At 41.5% G+C, this 19,853-nt stretch overlaps 1 long non-coding RNA gene across 1 annotated transcript in view; it reads right to left on the reverse strand.

Annotated features, from left to right (window-relative positions):
* The window catches only part of LOC140588859 (uncharacterized), a 21,442-nt gene continuing 1,589 nt past the window's right edge, over nucleotides 1–19,853 (reverse strand). The window contains exons 2-3 of the long non-coding RNA XR_011990076.1: nucleotides 5,842–5,997; nucleotides 1–1,065 (exon numbers count right to left, since the gene is read on the reverse strand). This is a non-coding gene — a long non-coding RNA (uncharacterized lncRNA). The remainder of the gene's footprint in view (nucleotides 1,066–5,841; nucleotides 5,998–19,853) is intronic.

The raw sequence follows: 19,853 nt of genomic DNA on the forward strand, positions 1-19,853 counted from the left end.
GAGCCCTCAGTGTGGCACACTTCAGGTACAGAGCCCTCAATGTGGCACACTTCAGGTACAGAGCCCTCAGTGTGGCACACTTCAGGTACAGAGCCCTCAATGTGGCACACTTCAGGTACTGTACAGGAGTCGCATGCAGCCGCATTGCCAAAGTATCCAAGCTTCTCTGGAAAACCTGCACTGTAATTTTATAATTTGGTCTCGTATTTACTTACATCAAATAGGTAATTTAATCTTTGAGCTATTTTAAACTAATTTATGTACAATTCCATTTGGCTTCTTAAGGTAACAGAATTCTGCTTTTACTCTGATAAAACATGACAGTTTCAGGGGTTCCAGGGAATATATTTCTCATCTCTAGACAGACTCAAAATTACACATAGACATTTAAATAGCAGTTAGCACTATGTAGCTTGGAAATATGCCTCAATTGAATATAAATAACAATTTAAAAGTCATTAAAAACAAGTAAGACTTAACAAGGCCTTGACTTGAGTAGGTTGCTGAAAGTGAGGCTTGGGTGATTAATTTAGGGTCAAAGTTTCTTGGAGCCATTTATTAGACATGGCCTTGTGAGAGGGTCAGAGTTCATTGTGTCAAAATATTTGGGCTGGAACAATGGAGCACAAAGATATGGATCACTCCACATTCACATATACACACACACTGTGTATACACATGCCTCTTCACTTTCACTGTATCTGCAACCTATCTGGGATTTTAATATGGGGATTACAATACACAACACAGAACCATGTGTTAAAACATAACAGTGAACACTTTACACAATAATTATAACAATTATACCTACCTGTTACCGCATGTGTGCAGAGAACCTACAAACCTGTGTGCCCGATTTCCTGTTTTACATCGCTGTCAAACTCCTCTGTGTTCCTGTTCTGTTTGCTTTCCTTCTGTACCCCATCTAAGGTTGAGATGAACCTGTCTGGTTTGCTTAAGTCCCTGGATGAAAGGGCAGCCAATGACAGCAAGGCAGATGAATTGCTACACTGTTACCTTTCAGTGAATTTCTGGGTCCCCACAGCTCAGAACAGGTCATTGGACCTTGGCAGAGGGGGGCAGGGAAAAATGAAAATAAGAACATGGAATGTTAATCCAGAAATGTTTGAGAAACACTGGAAACATTAAGAATTCCAGACTGAAAACATCTCAGCAGGACCCAGTACACTATTGTTCTTTACACCCCACCTTCTTCAGCTGATTCCATCGGGTCCGGATCATTTCTTGCCCTTCCTGTGCTGTGTAACCTACAGTATATGCTGCATTAGCTAACATTATGTCACTTCAGGGCAGGGATTTCATTAAATGACGTGCATCATACACGTCTTGTTGAACAAAGAGTAACACATGATGTTTACATCCAAAACGAGACTTCCATTGGTTTTGAAGGATAGCCAGGAGTCTTGTCTCTTGGCTAAAACCGAACACAATTTGCCTTAGCTGAAGGCAGACACGAATCAAAACTGATTTGCCGGGAACCCCCTGCAGCAAAGGCATGACATGATACTGGCATTGACCATTTATACAATCCACTACATTAATTCCAGCTCATTATGCTGCTGTATTTTTTGTTCACATACACATAGTATTGTCCTTAGTTTTGGCTCTTGTATTGTGAAAACCCACCGACTATCACGGTTGTTTCACTGTTGCACCATAGTCCTGGGGGAACAATATTTATTGTCTCTGTGCACCTGTATATGGATGGTATGACAATAAAGCATACTTGACCTGTCTTGACTTGACCTGGTTTTTTCAGACTATTACTGTCCTGACTTACATGCCACTAGATGCACCTCATTTTACCCATGAAGATAACTTCCTTTTTCCAGAAGCACTCTAGGCTGAGTAACTGGGCAAAATGGGACATGGGCTATGCGTGACATTGAGTGATGCTCTATTTTCTGTAGGTTCACCCTGTTAATTTTATCTTGGGGGGGCGTGACTTGAAGTGGACTTCATGGAAAGCCTGTGAAATTCAATGGACACAAAAAGGAGAACTTCTCTCCATTTCCACAAGAAAAGCCTTAAGAAAAGAGGCTTTTTTGGGTTTGTGGAGAAACACAACCGGAATTGTTCGTAAGAAAAACAACAAATACTTTTCACTATGTTGCATTGTGACTTGTATTATTGTTTGTAATGCCGTAGTAATTATACAGTCGGAGTGCTAAATGGAATATATGATTGCACTACTTCACTTTAATTTACCTTTCATCTATATATGCAGTGTCCATCAAAAGTTTGGACACACCTACCCACAGAAACCCACATTTTAGAATAATTATAAAGTTACAAAAAAAAAAAAATTATAAAATAATTGTGGTTTGGAACTCAAGTTCAAATCCCAGGGTCAGCAGAGTGATGTCACCATTGGGACCTTGAGCAGGGCCCTTAATCCCAGTTGCTCCAGAGACTGGCTGACCCTATTGTCTCCTTTATGCCAGTTTCAGAAGGTGACCTCCTGGGATTTATTGCCAGCTGTCAGGCTTGCCAGAGGTCCCACATATACTAAGCACATGTTGTGGGTTTGCCCTGGGGAGACTAGAGGACCATCTGAACAGGAGTGTATAGCCATGCAGAATATTTGGAGGTTCTTAGTAAAAAGATGGAACTGAAGTGCGGTGATGCATTTTCAAACTTCTCAATTATCTTTTCGCTCAGGGCAATCATCTGTATGTATCACATCTCAGACAGACAGTCAAAGGAAACCATAATTGTCGGTTTATCATGTGATCTGATGTTTGTTACTATTTACAATATTTTCCATTTTACATAAAACCACCTCTGATCGTGGGATTTTCCCCAAACTTAAAAGCATCCACCACAACAACTATCTGTCCTACCTCTCATCACACATGCTTTGTTTGGATCTCCAGTATTTACAGCCTTCGCATCAAAATAAATAAAAAGAATGTTTCTGTGTTACACTGGCATGTGCGTAGGTGTCCCAGCTGGGCTCTCCTGTGGTTTGCTTTCTTCTGGCTTCTTTCTTCATGCTACGGATCATGTGCGACTCTTAGCACTGATTTGGGTTATTATTCTCCCAGGTTTGGCCTGCAGCAGCCTGAGCGCATCTGACAGGTTGGGGGAGGCACTTGGAGCGCTGCAGCTAGCTAAGGCGGAGTGCTAAGCCGCTGCAGGACTCCCAGGCACAGCGTGCCGATGGTGTAATGTAGAGCCACACTGGAGGCTGAGTGGAAGTGTTCGGTGTGAGCAGTTAACGCACAGCCTCCCTCCCACTGTGGGGGCACACACTTCCTCTTCCTCTTTTTAGGAATAAAAGAACAGATACTTCATTTTCTATTTGCACAAGTATGAATACAGGTACATTAGAATGCTTCTTTTCATGCATCCCATCTTGTTGTCCTTTGAAACACACACACACACACACACACACAGGTGAGGGCAGGTTTGGGGTTCTCAGTGCAGGGTCAGCCACCATACAGTGCCCCAAGACCACCTGGGAGTTAAGAACCTTGCTCAAGGGTGGCATCAGTGTGGCACCCAGGGATTCAAACCAGCAACCTTGTGCTCAGAAGTACAGAGTCCTAACCCACCAAGCCACACACACCACCCCGCATTTTATGATGCAAGTTCACAGAGCAGTTCTGATGACCAGTTCCATGACTTGCATATTCTGTTAATGAACATCATGTCGTATTGAATCAAAAATCCCTTCCAAGAAATTCTCCACCCACTTTACCAGCATTCAGTTCAGTCTACTCTTAGATCATTTTCATCTGTTTAATCCTCCTTCCCAAGATTTAGTTGTCATTGGGCTAGCTTTTTTTTCCAACAGTGGAAAGCAGTGACAGGATACAATGTGCAGAAACCTGTAAAGAGCACTTCCAACAGTATATTTAACACCAAATGTTTTTCCTTCACATTTGAAAAAAATATCGCAATTTTAAAAACCAAGCAGGGTGCAGGACACAGAATGTCTTCTGTTCACGGTCTACAGTAGCACCACTGTCCAGCCTATGACCCAGAAGACCAGTGAAAACATTCCTTGAAGAAATGGGTCTTTAATGTCCACTTCCATGGAAGTTGGGTGTGACAGGGTACTGGAAGAAGAACCAAAGCAATGAAAATAGACACTGGGCTGACTAAGTACGTGAGGCTTTACTGAGGTTTGGGGGTACAGCATGACACAGCACAGGGACAGCAAGAGGGAATGAGCGATTTGATGTTACATGAGACCACTGTTAGAAGGATCTCAGTGTTACCATGAACTCGATGATATAAAGAACATGCACTGCAATGGACAGGACTCAGTGAAATAAAGGATGCAGAGCTGCAATGGACTCTGTTACACAGTATCTGTGTATATAGGACTCAGTGATATATAAAGGATACAGAGTTCCAGTGAAGTCTGCTAAATGGGACTCAGTGATATATAAAGGACACAGAGCTGCAATGGAGTCATTGCCACCATGAAGTCTGCAGGAGACTACAAGGGCTTCAGTGCTCAAAACAACTCAGTGCTACAGGTCTGCAAGTATCATAATGCATTGCCCTTTGTTATACCCTCCTGGTTGGCATGAAAAATATTTTTCTCTGTTGTTTACTACAAAGTGTGACTGCAACAAGTTCACTGCTATACTTTAAATAGTCAGACAATAAAAAGTGCCTGGTATTTCCAGGGGCAGTTATGACCAGGAAACTGCTTCCTCCCATCTGCGGCACCAGACGCCAGCAAACTTAACTACAAAAACAAGGGGAGCCTAAGCAGCTCAGACTGGCTGACATGCTGGTGTTTTCATCTCAGATTTGCATGAAAAACATCCAAACAAATCAGCTGAATGGATGCTTTTATTGTTCTGACTGTTCTCCTAATGTTATTGTATTATTATGGTTACAGCACACTGGGATGCACATTACCCAGGGGGGTGAAGCCAGCTGACAGATGTCCTCCCTTGGCTTACCTGTGCTTTACTCCCAGTCACTGCATAAAGCCAAGATCTGTTTTCTCTTGCCTGGGGCAAACACGCCCAAGCCCTGATTTCTGACCCCACACCTGGTAGCACATCCTATGACCCAAAACTACAAATCTGACTAATGAAGCAGGTTAATCAGGTTGGTCGAGGGCACAGGCCAGGCTCGCACGGCTGGGATTAACGCCGGTCATGATTTAGAGAGACAAGCAATGAGGCTCCAGAGCCTGGACACTGCAAGTTAAAATGGAGCTAGAAAACCTGGCCAGGGAGCACAGGGAGGTACTGAGTGGTGCCATGTTGGACCCAGAACCCAGTGGTCCATTGCTCTGTTAAGTCTGTCCTGCTCTTTCCACCAAATGTAAGCACCATGGTTATAATGCTTCTCATTCAGATATTTGCTTGGGGGTTGTGTGTGAGTCAAGACACTTTGCCTGTTTTTGGAAGGTTGCTGGTTCAAATCCCATCGTCAGTAGGGTGATTTCATAATTGGGCCTCAGAGCACAGCCTTTGACGCCACTTGCTCCTGGGATTATCTGACTCAGGTATCTCAATTTTACTGTATGTCACTCTGGATAAAAATGTCTGCCAGATATGTAAATGTTGGTGGCTAATTTCAAAACTCCGAACATTCGATGAACATGGCACCCAAACAAAAACATAAAGGAGTCATGTGATTAACGATTGTGGTCACCTGATCAGCCTCCTAAGATGCCCCGCTGTCCACTCCACCTTTCTCACATACCTCTTTCTGAAAAGACTACCATGCCACGCCCATCGTTCACCTTGTCCCCCCCCCCACCTCTCCCATCTGCTCTTTGACCCCTTTGTTGTTAGGTTTCAGGTTGCAGCCTTCCCACATGCTCAAAGTGCTTTTGCTACTCACCCTGCAGAACTTGAGGGAACCGTGACGACCTCGATGATGTCCCTGTGATTATGGTACAGCTTTCTCCATGCGCCTGCCAGCCCTATTCACAGCTGCTTCACGGTTCACTACAGCACACTGCACCAGCTTTATCAAGATCCCTTAGAAAGCAGTCATCTGAGAAAAAAATGAAGTTTATTTGTCCAAACTGCTTCCAAACCATCCACATCTTACGTTTTTACAAATTAATGACAACATCAATCCTTGTAACAAGAAGTCTGATATACTTCCTCTAACGTAGCAGATGCAGATAAATGTGTTTATCTGTAATGATATTTCTTACCAGTGATACATCACAAAGCTGTGATAGAATTATGTAAAATCAGTAGCTGTCTTTGAACGGGGAAGGTCACTGTCACAGATACTGTTGTCACTAGAAAGCTGCAATTTTAATTCAGAAATTTGAAGCTTCATTGTGTGTCACAATGTGAGAAAAAAAACCAGACAATGAAAAGGAAGGAGATTTTTGGCACCGATAAATGAAACCCAAAGATATTCAGAAGAGTTATAATGAAATAAGTGTTGTGCGGCATTGTGATGTGGGGAGGTGGGGGGTGGGATTGGGGCTGGACATCCGGGGGGAAGAGGAGTCAGGTGACGAATGCACTCTTTCAGTTCGAAGGTGCTTCAGTCACCCCATCCTGCCCCCTGTAGCCTTTTACATCCCAGCACCTGTTTTTGTTTTTCCTCATGATGGTGCCAAAAGGCTGCTTTTTCTTTTCTTCTCCTCTCTTTATTCCCCCCGGCCACCTTTGTCACACCCATCCCTAAACGGAGTCTTTAGTCCTTCGTCCTAGTTGCCGTCCCACCCAGAGCAAGTCTTACAGGTAACTAAATTTCTACTATAGTAAACATCAGGAAGAACAAAGACCTGACAGAACTGCCATTAAGTATCCCAGACGTACAACAGAAGGACAGTATTCAAGTGCAAATTCACTTCCAGAACATACTATGGCCCCATGATCCTCTGTCAAGAAACTCACATCTAGTACAGGCTCACAATGAGATAGTGGACAAGCAGAACACCAGAGCATCGCAGGGCACAAACACGGAAAGAACACACAAACCTTAGGTACAAAGAAGTTTGGGACTATGGTGCTAGCCATAGAGCCAGCAACCTAACTGCATTTCTGAAATAGATGACAACAACAGTGGGGGAAAAAGAGCACTTTATGATATGGTAATGCAAAGCCCCGGTATGCAAACATGTTTTTCCGAAGACAAGCAAGCTGGCTACAGATCTAAGGCATAAAAGTTGCAAATCTGTAAAAAAGAAACATCGCTATGGTCCTGGAGTTGCAGTACATTAAAGCCTTCACCCGAAAGACTTTGTCTCAGCTAGGAGTCAAAAAGCTGGAGATGTCTCAAGGTAATTCTTCCGTGGTGGACAGATTGTCCCATTTTTGGTTTTTAACAATCCTCAGGATGCATACATTTGCATGCTGCAAAGCAAGGCCCCCTTCCCCTGTCAAAACACATGCATGAGTCAATATCAGAACAAAAGACATGGGCTTCTGGGAACTAATGAATGGCTTGAGTGTGAGTTTATTACAGAAATAACAATAATAAAGATATAAAATACAAAAAAAATATCAGCAACACTTCTTCATGGAACTCCACCCTTTATAACGTGGCTATCCCACATTAAGCTGCACGGTCTCTTGTTTCAGTGATCTCGAGACATTTTCTTTTTCCTAACACAAGTGAAGGGGCTCAGATTTTCACTCGACGAGCTCCTATCCTGCAGGATATGTTTACCTGCAGGATATGGTGACCTGCCCGATGTGCGACATGGCAATACGAACGAGGTCCTGAGCCACCAGGCCTGTGGGAAAAAATTAAAATAAAATTGTATCACAGCTACAGGAGAAGTTTGAGACAATTGCAGCACAGTGACAAGAGAAAATTAACACTGTGTATATTACATTGAAAATAATGATTTGCTCTGCCCTTTATTTCTAAAAGCAGAATTATTGGTTCCCACCAATATTCACTACAGTTAACTGTTTATTTCAGAATTGTACAGTCTCCTTACTCAAAGATGAACCCACTAATATAGAACAAAATGAGCTGAGATTAAAGATCAACTGCTATCAATTGCAATGTGAGTGTGTTGTCACTCAGGAGACTATGCATGACAGACATTAGTCAAGCAGATAGTCAAGCATGTGAAACAATGGGAAAGCTAATGGAATGAGACAAGCATGCCAGCAGCTGGTAAAGTCAACAAAGCAAGTCAAGCATCCTAATAGTTGTGAAAGGTAACGGAGTGAGTCTAGCAGGCAAATAGCTGGTAAAGCTAACAGAGGGAGTCAAGGAGGCTAACAGCTTGTACAGCTAATAGAGTGAGTCAACCATCATAATAGCCGTGAAAGCTAACAAAGTCAGTCAAGCATGCCAACAGTTAGTAAAGCCAACGTAGTGAGTCAAACATACTCATAGCCAGGGTTTAAATATGAAAGGAGCCTAGCAGAGTCCAGCTGATTTTTATGTCCAAATCACACTCTGCAGGAGTACAGCTCCACTTCCTTATGTCCAAATCACACTCTGCAGGAGTACATCTCCACCTCCTTATGTCCAAATCACACTCTGCAGGAATACAGCTCCACCTCCTTATGTCCAAATCACACTCTGCAGGAGTCAGTGTCACCAACTTTGACCAGCTGGCTGGAGTGAGATTTTCAATTCAAGACAAGTTTGCACACTCATTTACATGTATGTTACAGTTTTATTAACTTGTAAATAGTCTGTAAGCTTTGCAAACTACCCGAGCGCTTTTGATGCAGCTAATTTTAGTTTTATAATTGAATAATATACATTTCCAGTAAGGTTCCATGCGTGAGTGTGAGAGTCTGAAAGCGTGAGTGTCACGCCAGATGTGTGAGAGTTGGCAGCCCTGAGGAGTACAGCTCCACCTCCTTATGTCCAAATCACACTTTTCTGGAGCACAGCTCCACATCCTTATGTCCAAATCACACTTTGCCGGAGCCCAGCGCGGCCTCCTTATGTCCAAATCACACTTTGCCGGAGCCCAGCGCGGCCTCCTTATGTCCAAATCACACTTTGCCGGAGCCCAGCGCGGCCTCCTTATGTCCAAATCACACTTTGCCGGAGCCCAGCGCGGCCTCCTTATGTCCAAATCACACTTTGCCGGAGCCCAGCGCGGCCTCCTTATGTCCAAATCACACTTTTCTGGAGCACAGCTCCACATCCTTATGTCCAAATCACACTTTGCCGGAGCCCAGCGCGGCCTCCTTATGTCCAAATCACACTTTGCCGGAGCCCAGCGCGGCCTCCTTATGTCCAAATCACACTTTGCCGGAGCCCAGCGCGGCCTCCTTATGTCCAAATCACACTTTGCCGGAGCCCAGCGCGGCCTCCTTATGTCCAAATCACACTTTGCCGGAGCCCAGCGCGGCCTCCTTATGTCCAAATCACACTTTGCCGGAGCCCAGCGCGGCCTCCTTATGTCCAAATCACACTTTGCCGGAGCCCAGCGCGGCCTCCTTATATAAAAATTGCACTTTACCGGAGCCCAGCTCTGCCTCCTTCAACATTACCCTTTTTTTCTTAATGTCCAAAAATTTAGTTAAAGATTCAAAGTGAACAGTTTAAAAGATCATTTTTCTGCAAAAAAAAAAACAAAAAAACGTTTTTTTCCATCAGCTTTAATGTTAATTTTCATTAGCAGCTGTCACAATTTTAATCAAGACCATAGCCGTGAAGTCAACACTGGGGGGTATCAAGGCTGTAATAATAATACATATTAAATAATATAACTACAGCCTTCAGTTTAATGCATGTTCACAAGGGCATTACGAATGAATAAGCAAGAATATTATTAGTGATAAGCCATTTTGATGCATTTTAAAGTTTCCACTCTAATGTACACAGCAGCTTATTCACAACCCCCCCCCCCCCCCCCCACTCTGTACCTGTACCCCTCCTTGCTGATTCTGACTTAATGGCATGTCCATGTGATTGTATGACATACTAGAATAATGATGTAAATTGAAAATGTTAAACACCAACAGAGGAATCATAGGGTACAATGCAGAAGACATCAGTGACAGGATACCAGTTCATCACAGGGCACAGACACAATCAGACAATGCAGGGGACACCACAGATGGGATGCCAGTCCTTCGCTGGGCACAGACACAATCACACAATGCAGGGGACACCACAGAGGGGATGCCAGTCCATGCCTTGGCACAGCCACAATCACACAATGCAGGAGACACTACAAATAAGATGCCAGTCCATCACATGGCACATACTGAGAGACAATCACACAATGTAGGGGATACCATGGACAGGATGCCAGTCCGTCACAGGGCACAGACACAATCAGACAATGCAGGGAACACCACAGACAGAATGCCATTCATTCACAGACAATCACACAGGCCTAGAAGCTGCCCACATGGCATCAAAACATCACTTCATTTTACTAAAATACAAACAAAGACGAACATATTAAAGTTGTCATTATTCCTGCTGGCAGTACTTCTCAGCTTATTCTGCATGTTTTGTGCCTTTTGACACCTTGCATCAAACCCCATTCAGCTCATGCCTTTGTTTACGGTATTGAGAGAAGGCCATGTCTATCACAGCCATGAGAAGCGCCCCCCCGCAGGCATGGGCTATACAGCCATGCCGAGGTGCTCTGCATCACACTCCCCCATTCCGTTCACACCAGTGCCTACGCAGAAGCTGCAGTGTGATATTGGGTGACACGCTGTGGGTAAGAGAGGAGTGGCCTGGGGTCAGGTGACAGGGAGTATTATGTCGATTCATTCATTCCACATGTTTCTTGTTATTAGATATATTTGGTTTCCATTTCTCCCCTCAGCTAACCAGACCATGACACCCATCCGAGTCCTTGAAGCCTTTCTGCCTCTGACGCCCACTGACTACTTAGACTGTTCTCTCTGAAATCGTTCTTATACTTCACTGATGCTTTGTAGTCACCCTTTTCCTACCCTGCCCCTGTAGCCCTGATGAGTGAAATCTCGATCGCAGCGAAGTGTCCACGCCATGCTCGTGGCCAGAATGAGGTTCACAGCAAGGATTCCGTTATACTCACAACTTGTTCCAGTACTTAATGGATAGTAAGACAAAGGGAGATTCCTCATAAATAGATTTAAAAAAACATAAATATGATGTCTTGGGCTGACCGAATACAAATACAGAAACTTACAGGTACACATACATACACACTTATGTACATTTTTGTGTATGCAGCAGATTCGCTTATCCAAAGCAGCATACATTTTTTTTTGACAAAACAGGGGCAGACCTTAGAGCAATTGGAGGTTACGGGCCTTGCTGATGGACCAAATGGTGACACCACTCTGCCTACACTGGGATCTGAACCCGCAATTTATTGAAGTCATTACGATTATCATGATTGCAGAGAGTAACATGTGAAATCTCTTGCAGGAATTCTATTTCATATTGTAACCGATTTTAAGGACATCCACTGACGAAGTAAACTGAAATACCCATGAGTAAGGTAATAGATAAAGTGTGACTCTACCAACTTACCAGAAATGGAAGTTGGAAGACATTGTGTAATTCCTGCTCATATACGTCTTGCATTTGTTCATTGGAAGCTGAGTCTTGCCTAGTCGATTCCTGGACAGCCATATGTGTGCAATTTGCCTCACTTATATGTCACTTTGGACAAAATAACCTGCTAAATAACTTAAATGTAATGGGAGACATGTAATACGTGTTCTTGGTCATGACTATTAGATTAAGATTTCATATTCCATATTCAAGCTCTGTTATTCTTAAATGACCATTCAAATACTGGCCTTTTCCTGCCACTTTATTTAACAGGCATGCTTTTGTTTTGGGATTTTTAAATGTTTTCCTTAAGATCAGATGTCTTGATTTATACTGCATTATTGTGTTTACGTGTACATCAGTTTTTTCTGAAAGGCTTTCCTTCCTTCTCCAGCCGCGTTTTCTTCTCTTCTCCACCCAAACACAGACCCATCTTCTGGCTGCAGATTTTTATCCCCATTGTCCATGCTCACTTAAAAGCATGTGGCCATTTTATTTCATTTGGTTGGCTAAGCTGCGAGGCACTGACATCAAAGCTCATTCTGCTTCATTAGCATCAAACAACTGAGACGGCTCTGCTGAGATGATTTTGCATTGTTCCAGCTGCAGTTCCTTTATCCTTAAATTGTATTCCAGTTTCCTAATCATGCTGGCCATAACTATTTCCATATCCCAGAGCCCAGTCAAACACTGCCTGGAAACTAACAATTAGGCCTGACAGAAGCGGACCCGGCCTGTCGAACAGGCATGCCCCGGGCCCACATTGACTTACAGTATATTTGAAAACAAGTGACTCGAATTTACTCAGGAAATGGAGGCAGGCAGCAAAAAGATGGCCTACAATTAATGGAAAATGATTTGCTTTGTTCCCTCAATAAGCGTTTTTTTCCTGGATTGCAGAATGAAAAGGTCTGACAAAAGTAATAATAATCAGCATCATAATTTTGCCAATAATATATCATACATATAATCTACTCCGCAACATGAAAACCCATAAAGCTCTGGAGTGACAAGGCCTCTTTTAACAATTGCCACATTTAAAGCAAGCATCCCTGAGCCATTTTTATGATGATTCATAATAATGACACTTTTATTTTCTACCAATAAAAACTCCACTTATTCATCACCAAATGGAAACTGGAGGGAAAAACAAACACAGATAAGCAATGGTGATAAGAAAGGAGGTCAGTTATGCTTCCTGTGACCTAATCCTCACCCACCTAACAAAAACAGCCCCCCCCCCCTTTTGACTGGGGTGTTCAGTGATAGATCTTTTCCACAGTGCCAGAAGGACTCTGATTGCTGAGGCTCTATATCACAACAAGTCCAGGCCCCAGTTACAAGAGGGGGAAAGAAAGGGCGCAGAGAGGTGGCCCTCCACAGGGACAGAGGAGCCGTTCTAAGAAGGAAAAGCAGGAGAGGTGCCCGACAGTGTGATGCCTGTAAAACTAGTCACTACAGGTTTTAACTGGACTTTTTTTTGAATAAGCCACTGAGGTTTTGAACTCTTTCTTTTCCCTTCGTGTTAAGGTATAAATAAAGTGAACATGTGAGATTAAAGAGCTGACAGGCATTAAGAAAGAAGATTATGAACCAAGCTTATTTTAAATATTTTTAATCATTTAACTCTTAAATTACATTACATCATTAATTATGTTAAATTATATGAAATCATTAATTACATCATTAATTACATCTACTGGTGTATTAAGACTGGCATGAGCTGAATTCTACCCGTCTTCTAAACCACTTATCCAGTGTAGGATCTAATACAAGTCTATCCCAAAGAGTTCAAGGCCAAGATGCCAGTCTGTAGCAGAGCAGGGTCATACATCGAACCCCCAGCCCTAAAGGTGTGATGCAACAGCGCCACCCACTGAGCCACTGTGCCAACGGCTTTATTGGACTGGTATATGGAACCAAACACTGGATCGTGTAGATGCAAATGATTCCACAGAAACCAACCTGACAGGTTTGGTATTTACCAGTAGGAAGTGGCTCTAGTTCTACAGTGGAGTACAGTACCAAAAGCCTAGATCTTATGAAAGGCCTTAAACGACACACACACACAAACACACACACACACACACACACACATTAATTAGTTATTGTCCAAAATAAAATTAGTTAGTTATGTCCAAAATAAAACAGAACGCAACATTTTGCCTAGATGGGAATTCAACCTTAGAAATAAAATAAACAAAGATAGCTCTTACAAGGCAAGAAACCCAATATGCACACTCATTGTTGTCTTAAAGTAGCTCCTTTCAAGGGATACGAGGCCCTGGTCCAGGCTCGTTTCAGCTCTGAGAGTCACACACTCAGTGTTCTGTATCTCCCCTTAATGAACTCTTACCTAATATCAGCTGGGTCCAAAAGGAAAATCCAGATTCAACTAAACAGGTTTCTCAGAAATTCCCAGGGGTGGGTCATCTTACCAAGATAAAATATAGCCTTTCAAGCAATTGTTACAATTGAAGTATTTCACAAGATAACAAACAGGAACTCAGTGAAAATAACATTGCAATACATTTTAGTGCTATACTATTTAAGATTTATATTATTATTAGTGCTGTCAAACGATTCAAATTTTTAATCAGATTAATCACAGGGTTGTTGTGGATTAATTTCGATTAATCACGATTAAATATCATTCATTTTTAATCTATATTAATCTCATTTCATTTTGCATGAGCAAACAGACTCAAGAAAAACGGGAATATATATGCACTTAACATGTTTATTGAACATCTTGAACACAAGTCGGATGCATTCCATCTGCCACAGAACTGCAATACCACGGACCCATATCAAAAAGCAAGATTTTTTGCTTAGCCGGACAACTTGTCAGATTTAAGGTACCTCAATTTAAATGGTCTTTATCTTCGTTCACAATTAGCCCAAACTACCATAAATCCGACAAATAATCCGACTAATCATGAAATCCAATTCTAGCCCTGTTAATCGCCATTGTTAGCAATATCAGTTTTTTTTGTATAAAACTCTGTAGCAACATGTCCACAGATAAGTTGGACGGTATAGTGTGTGCGACCAATTAAATGAGCCACAAATGAGAAGTAGTGCAATGCCCGAAATGGGTTGACAGAGACATTTCAGGGATTTTGAGTCATTCTGCGCTGCAGATGGGTTAATTGCGTTAAAAATTTTAATCAGATTAATCATGATGATGGATTAATCCGCATTAACCCGTTAATTTTGACAGTCCTAATTATTATATTTTTTATTTTATAGATCATATGTTGATAATATATTGTCAATATATTACGTATATTGCACTTCGTTGCTCTTATTGAATTAGTAATTCAAGTTAAATCATACTTTCTTCTTTTAAATAGTCTTATTAAGGGAACAAAGTATAACATTATATATGTGTGTGTGTGTGTGTGTGTAATTCTCTTTTTAATGCAATTATGAGCGATCACTATCACAGTGAAATAGTGACTGTCAGATACTGAAGTTTTTTTTTTTTATCTTTGTAAGGGATGATTTTGGAAAACATACTACTCTTAAAAAACATTTTCTTAGAGGTTAAATCAACAGAGGTTGCCAGTGATAATTAGAGAGTGAGCTAATTAATTATGGTCATTAAAACTGAGGTTAACACAGATTGCTGGCTTATGGCAAGCTTGTTTATTTTGGACCCACTTCTTCTTGCCTGCAACATATTTTTAAAAAGTGAAGCTGACAGTGCAGAAGCAGGGGATGTCTCCAGCAGCAGTAAAAAATAAATAAATTGCAATATATACACAAAATTTAAAAAGTACCTATAGTCCAGGGGTGGCCAATCTTATCCGCAAAGGGCCGCTGTGTATGCGGGTTTTCGCTGCAACTCCCTAATTAGATTACTAATCAGAGGATTGATTGGCTGAAGAGTCCTCACACCTGGGTTTGAACAGCTGACCTACAGGTTATCCCAAAAATCTGCAAACACACCGGCCCTTTGCGGATAAGATTGGCCACCCCTGACTTACACAAAACACTAAGAGTGGGTGGTGGATCAGTGGGTTGCGCCTCTATGCTTATAATCAGAGAGTCATGGGTTTGAATCCAGCCCTTGCTAGAATAGCCAAGGTCCATTGGATCCCTAAAGCAGGTCCTTTAATCATCCACCATGCTCTAGAGGCGCTGCATAAATGGGTGACCCTGTGTTAGGACTTCCGAGCTTCACTCTTGACTGTGTGTATGCCTCAAAAGAGAGTGAGATGGAACTTCTGGAAAGAAGCACCTTTTTGTTTTATAGCTGTTATCCAAAGCAAAACTCTGGATAAAAAGCACAGATTAAAGCAGCTATGATCAACAATCTTCTTTAGTATGATGCAGCATTATATTAACTGGTGGTGGAACAGATCAGGTGGAGTTGCTCAAGAAGAGGAACCCTGCAGGATAGGTCATGTGACCGCATTATCAGGAAGAGAGACTATCAGTGGTGTTTCCTTATTTGTATAATTCTATGATTTCAGTGCAAACACTAGTACTTTATGCATCTGCAAAGGGCAACTAAAACGATCTGCACCTTTTATATCCATATACTGTGAAAAAGACTCATCGAATGTGCCACCTATGGATGGCCACTATGTTCCCTCCAGCCCATATCCACCATAAACAGACAATGCAGAACCTATTAACGGCCACAGGTGGATATTGCAGTAATGGTGTGCAGCAACGAAAACTTTTGCCTAAATCCCAAAGAATCAGGAAAGTAGGACAGCAGAAATCTGCTGCACACTAGCAGGGGGTGATCAGCACCACGCAAATGAATGCGGAGAGCGGTTTCCGCCTGAACGCTTACGGGGCACAGCTAGCGGCCGCTAATTGACTGAACAAGTGTTCCCCAGTGTAACTTAAAGTCCATGCTGGGAAGAAGATCATGCAGAAGGGAAAGGGTAAGCCAGCTGTGTAAGCTAAATGTATCCCTTATAACGTGGTACACAGACAAATTTACTGGGTGAATGAGGAAATTAAAATAAAAGGTCAGAAAGTTTTTTTTTTTTAAAAAAAGGAAAATTCACAAGTGGTTCCAGACTTTTGTGCACCACTGTAAAAGTCCAAGAGTCACCCTGTACCTGTCACTTTAGGGGAAGAGGTGCTTCCCACTGACTTGGTAACCACAGGCCCTCTGTATATTTCCCCCAGTTCCCTAAATAAATTCCACCCCCTGAGGGGTATTTGCTTGTACCCTCATCTCTTGTGTCTCCTTGCTGTCAAATATTGCAGTTTTACTTGTAAACTGGTTACAGGAGCTCACTAGTATTCAAAGGTTTGGGACTCATGTTTAACTTCTGCGAGGTATAAATTTAAGTATGAGACCATTGTGCAGGTTTCAATGCAGAATTGCTCAAAACTCACTGGCATTTCTGACAAGTTATTCCTAATAGGATAATAATGAATATTGCATATGCAAAATTTTGTTAGTACTGAATAACAGTATATAACACATAGCAGATATAACATTTTCCAAACACTTTCTGTAGTCAGCCAAGAGTTTTTCTGTTCCTGCTTTTTTTAATGGCTATTCCAAGGTCTTAATCTTTCTTTCATGCAAATACATCAAGAATGCTTTTGAACTTTTTCAGATGAGTACTGTGCTAAAATACTGAACCAGTTTTCCGCCTCACATTGTTGACTAACTCATGCAAATGTTAGGTCTAGGGATTGCTGATATCTACTTGAATCCAATCCTTCTTCCACACCAGTATCATTTCCTGAGTCACTGGCTTCCACAAATCCCCAAAGTGTAATAGAATCCAACTTATGCTTAAGAGCTTCAAGTGTGTTCTTTTCTTCAAATATTTCACCATCTTTCACCAAACATACCTTCTGTGGCTTTAAGGGAATCATTCACTTTAAGTGCAAAAATTCAGTGTGGACAGTTAGCAGTATGACCAAAAAAGGTTTTTTTTTTATTGTACTTTGTCAGCTACTTATATGTAAATTGTACTCTGCTTCATCAAAGGACTTCTTCAGACTGAAGTCAACCACATTAGCTGCAGTGTCTGCCATGCTGCTTCAAAACCTCAAGCTCAACTTGAACACATACACACACAAGCTTAGTTAGCAAGCTAACTACCAAACCGGTTTACTAAACTACTGAACTTAAACCATAAACAAGTGATCAAACTCAAAATTCAATGATAATGACTTTATTTACAATATTTACAAATGACAATAGCAAAAGATGGCACATGAAATAATAAAGTGTCACATTTGGTTTTAAAAAAAAATGCTTCTGCGCACCTGCATGTGACAGAATGAATGAACACTGTGAGCCAACACCACCAACAGCATGTGATCCATGTCAGTCATGAGCATTAATGTTATTGGTAGGTAATCTTCTTGAGTGCAGAGAATTCTGACTTCCAGGGTGGTGTAAAATTCTTTTAGCTATTTTGTGGGGGAAGCCATGCTTCCCGTGTAATCTTAGAGCAGGGGTGGGCAGTTGTATCCTCAAAGGGCCGGTGTGTATGCAGATTTTTGGGATAACTTTGAGGTCAGCTGTTCAAACCCAGGTGTGAGGACTCTTCAGCCAGTCAGTCCTCTAATTAATAATCTAATAGAAATCTAGATCAATCACTTGTGATGAAGCTTTACATCTGATTTCATTTCCAGACAAATTACCCCAGAAATGAAGCAGCAGAGGTAGGTGGCAGCAAAGGAAAGAAAATGTGGACGCAGAAGACATTTGATCTTGTTATAACCGTAACTCAAGAAGTATGTCATGGATCTTTTTCGTAGAGTTTGGGGGTGAAGAAGGAGTAGACATTAGATGGGTATTGGGGTGACAGGCCATCCGAAAGGTACATTGTTGTCATTCCAGGAATTTCTAGTTCAGACAGCTCAGCTTGTAAATACCATCATCATGCTGGTGTGTGGCTTACATTTAACATACATAGCATTCCTTGTGTTCTGTGTATTAGTGTACTTGTTCTTCATACTTCTATAAAGGCTACAAAAGAATTTGGAATGCACCTCTTTTTGTCTGGGCTCTAAATGTCAGACCATACACAAGCTGCTTTCTGTCACAGTAAACCTTTTTGCTCTTCAGGAAACCACTGGTCCAGCATCAGCCAAGTGTTTTCCTAAGTATCCCAATACTAAAAAAAACAGCAACATGTGGCTCTAGAAACCCTGTCATTCCCTCCCAATCATGTTCAAAGGTTATGTGACTGTCTGCCCACGTTCCATTATTGTCACCAAAACCCACAGAAATCTTCCCAAAGGTCAGAGCCCTCCCCTCCTTGTGTAATTTAAGTATACTACCCAAAGCCTTCTCACAAGTCTTCAGCGCAGCGCTCTAAATCTGACCACACATAATTAAAGCTTACAATCTTATCAAGCCTCACATGTGACCCAGCTGAATGCTTTGTTTAAACAAATCCATCTGTCATCATTTCCAATATATTTTCTTGTCCAGCTTTGTTAACCATCCCTGTTTTTCCTTTTAATTCATTAATTGTAGACACTCCTTTCCGATTTTTATTCCTGTTTAATACACTTCCCTTTCATTGTCGAATTAAATTGGAACTGAAAAGTAAAAGGCGTGTCACTGATTCACCTTCAAGGAGAATGCTATTTATTATTCAGAAACATTCAAAATGCTGCTTAATTCTTTCAGGATCTTAATTCATTTGCTGTTTCACTGAGGAATATAATGAAGAGAAACATCCTCTATTGTGCATTATGGTCAATTTAATCTACATATTTGGGTGTTGTTTCTTATGTTAGTCAACCTACACTACAGTTAAGTAGCCAATATTTCATAGTTCATGCATAATCATGTAAGATGTGGGGGATGAATTTGGGTCACTATACTATATTTGCAATTATTTAAAAGTATTACATCTGCCCTTTTGCAGATGCTGAAATAGCTGTCCGTTGTTTTTCCTTGTCACAGCATTTTAGGCCTGCAAAAAGTTTCTGTTCTTCCTTCCCAACCCTGTGTCATGTGGCTGTGTTAACTGATGTGTGCAGAGTGAATGTGGAATATCATAATGAATGTTTCATAATCCCAGTACACTGCAACCACAAAACTAACATAATGCAAAAAACAAGTCATTGTAAAATTATCACTATTACCTTAATAAGAGTGGCAGCAAGAAATACATCACATGATACAGCCAATTTTACAAAATTATGAAATACAAGAAAAAAAAACATCTTACGTGTAGTTCAGCAAGGCCCAACCATGGCCAAATTCAAGTTCATTTTAACATGAAGCTTTGCGTTTTAATGAAAACTAACTGAATGGAAATCAGCATTAAATTCAATATTTTGTTTTGTACTATAATTCTTATTGTCCAAGCTTTTTAGTTTGCTACAGAAGGATGTTGTCACTGCAGTCTAGATTATAAACTTGCGACCCTTCATGCTGAAAATGTTAG

This window comes from Paramormyrops kingsleyae, chromosome 1, assembly GCF_048594095.1.
Source record: "Paramormyrops kingsleyae isolate MSU_618 chromosome 1, PKINGS_0.4, whole genome shotgun sequence".
Lineage (NCBI taxonomy): Eukaryota > Metazoa > Chordata > Actinopteri > Osteoglossiformes > Mormyridae > Paramormyrops > Paramormyrops kingsleyae.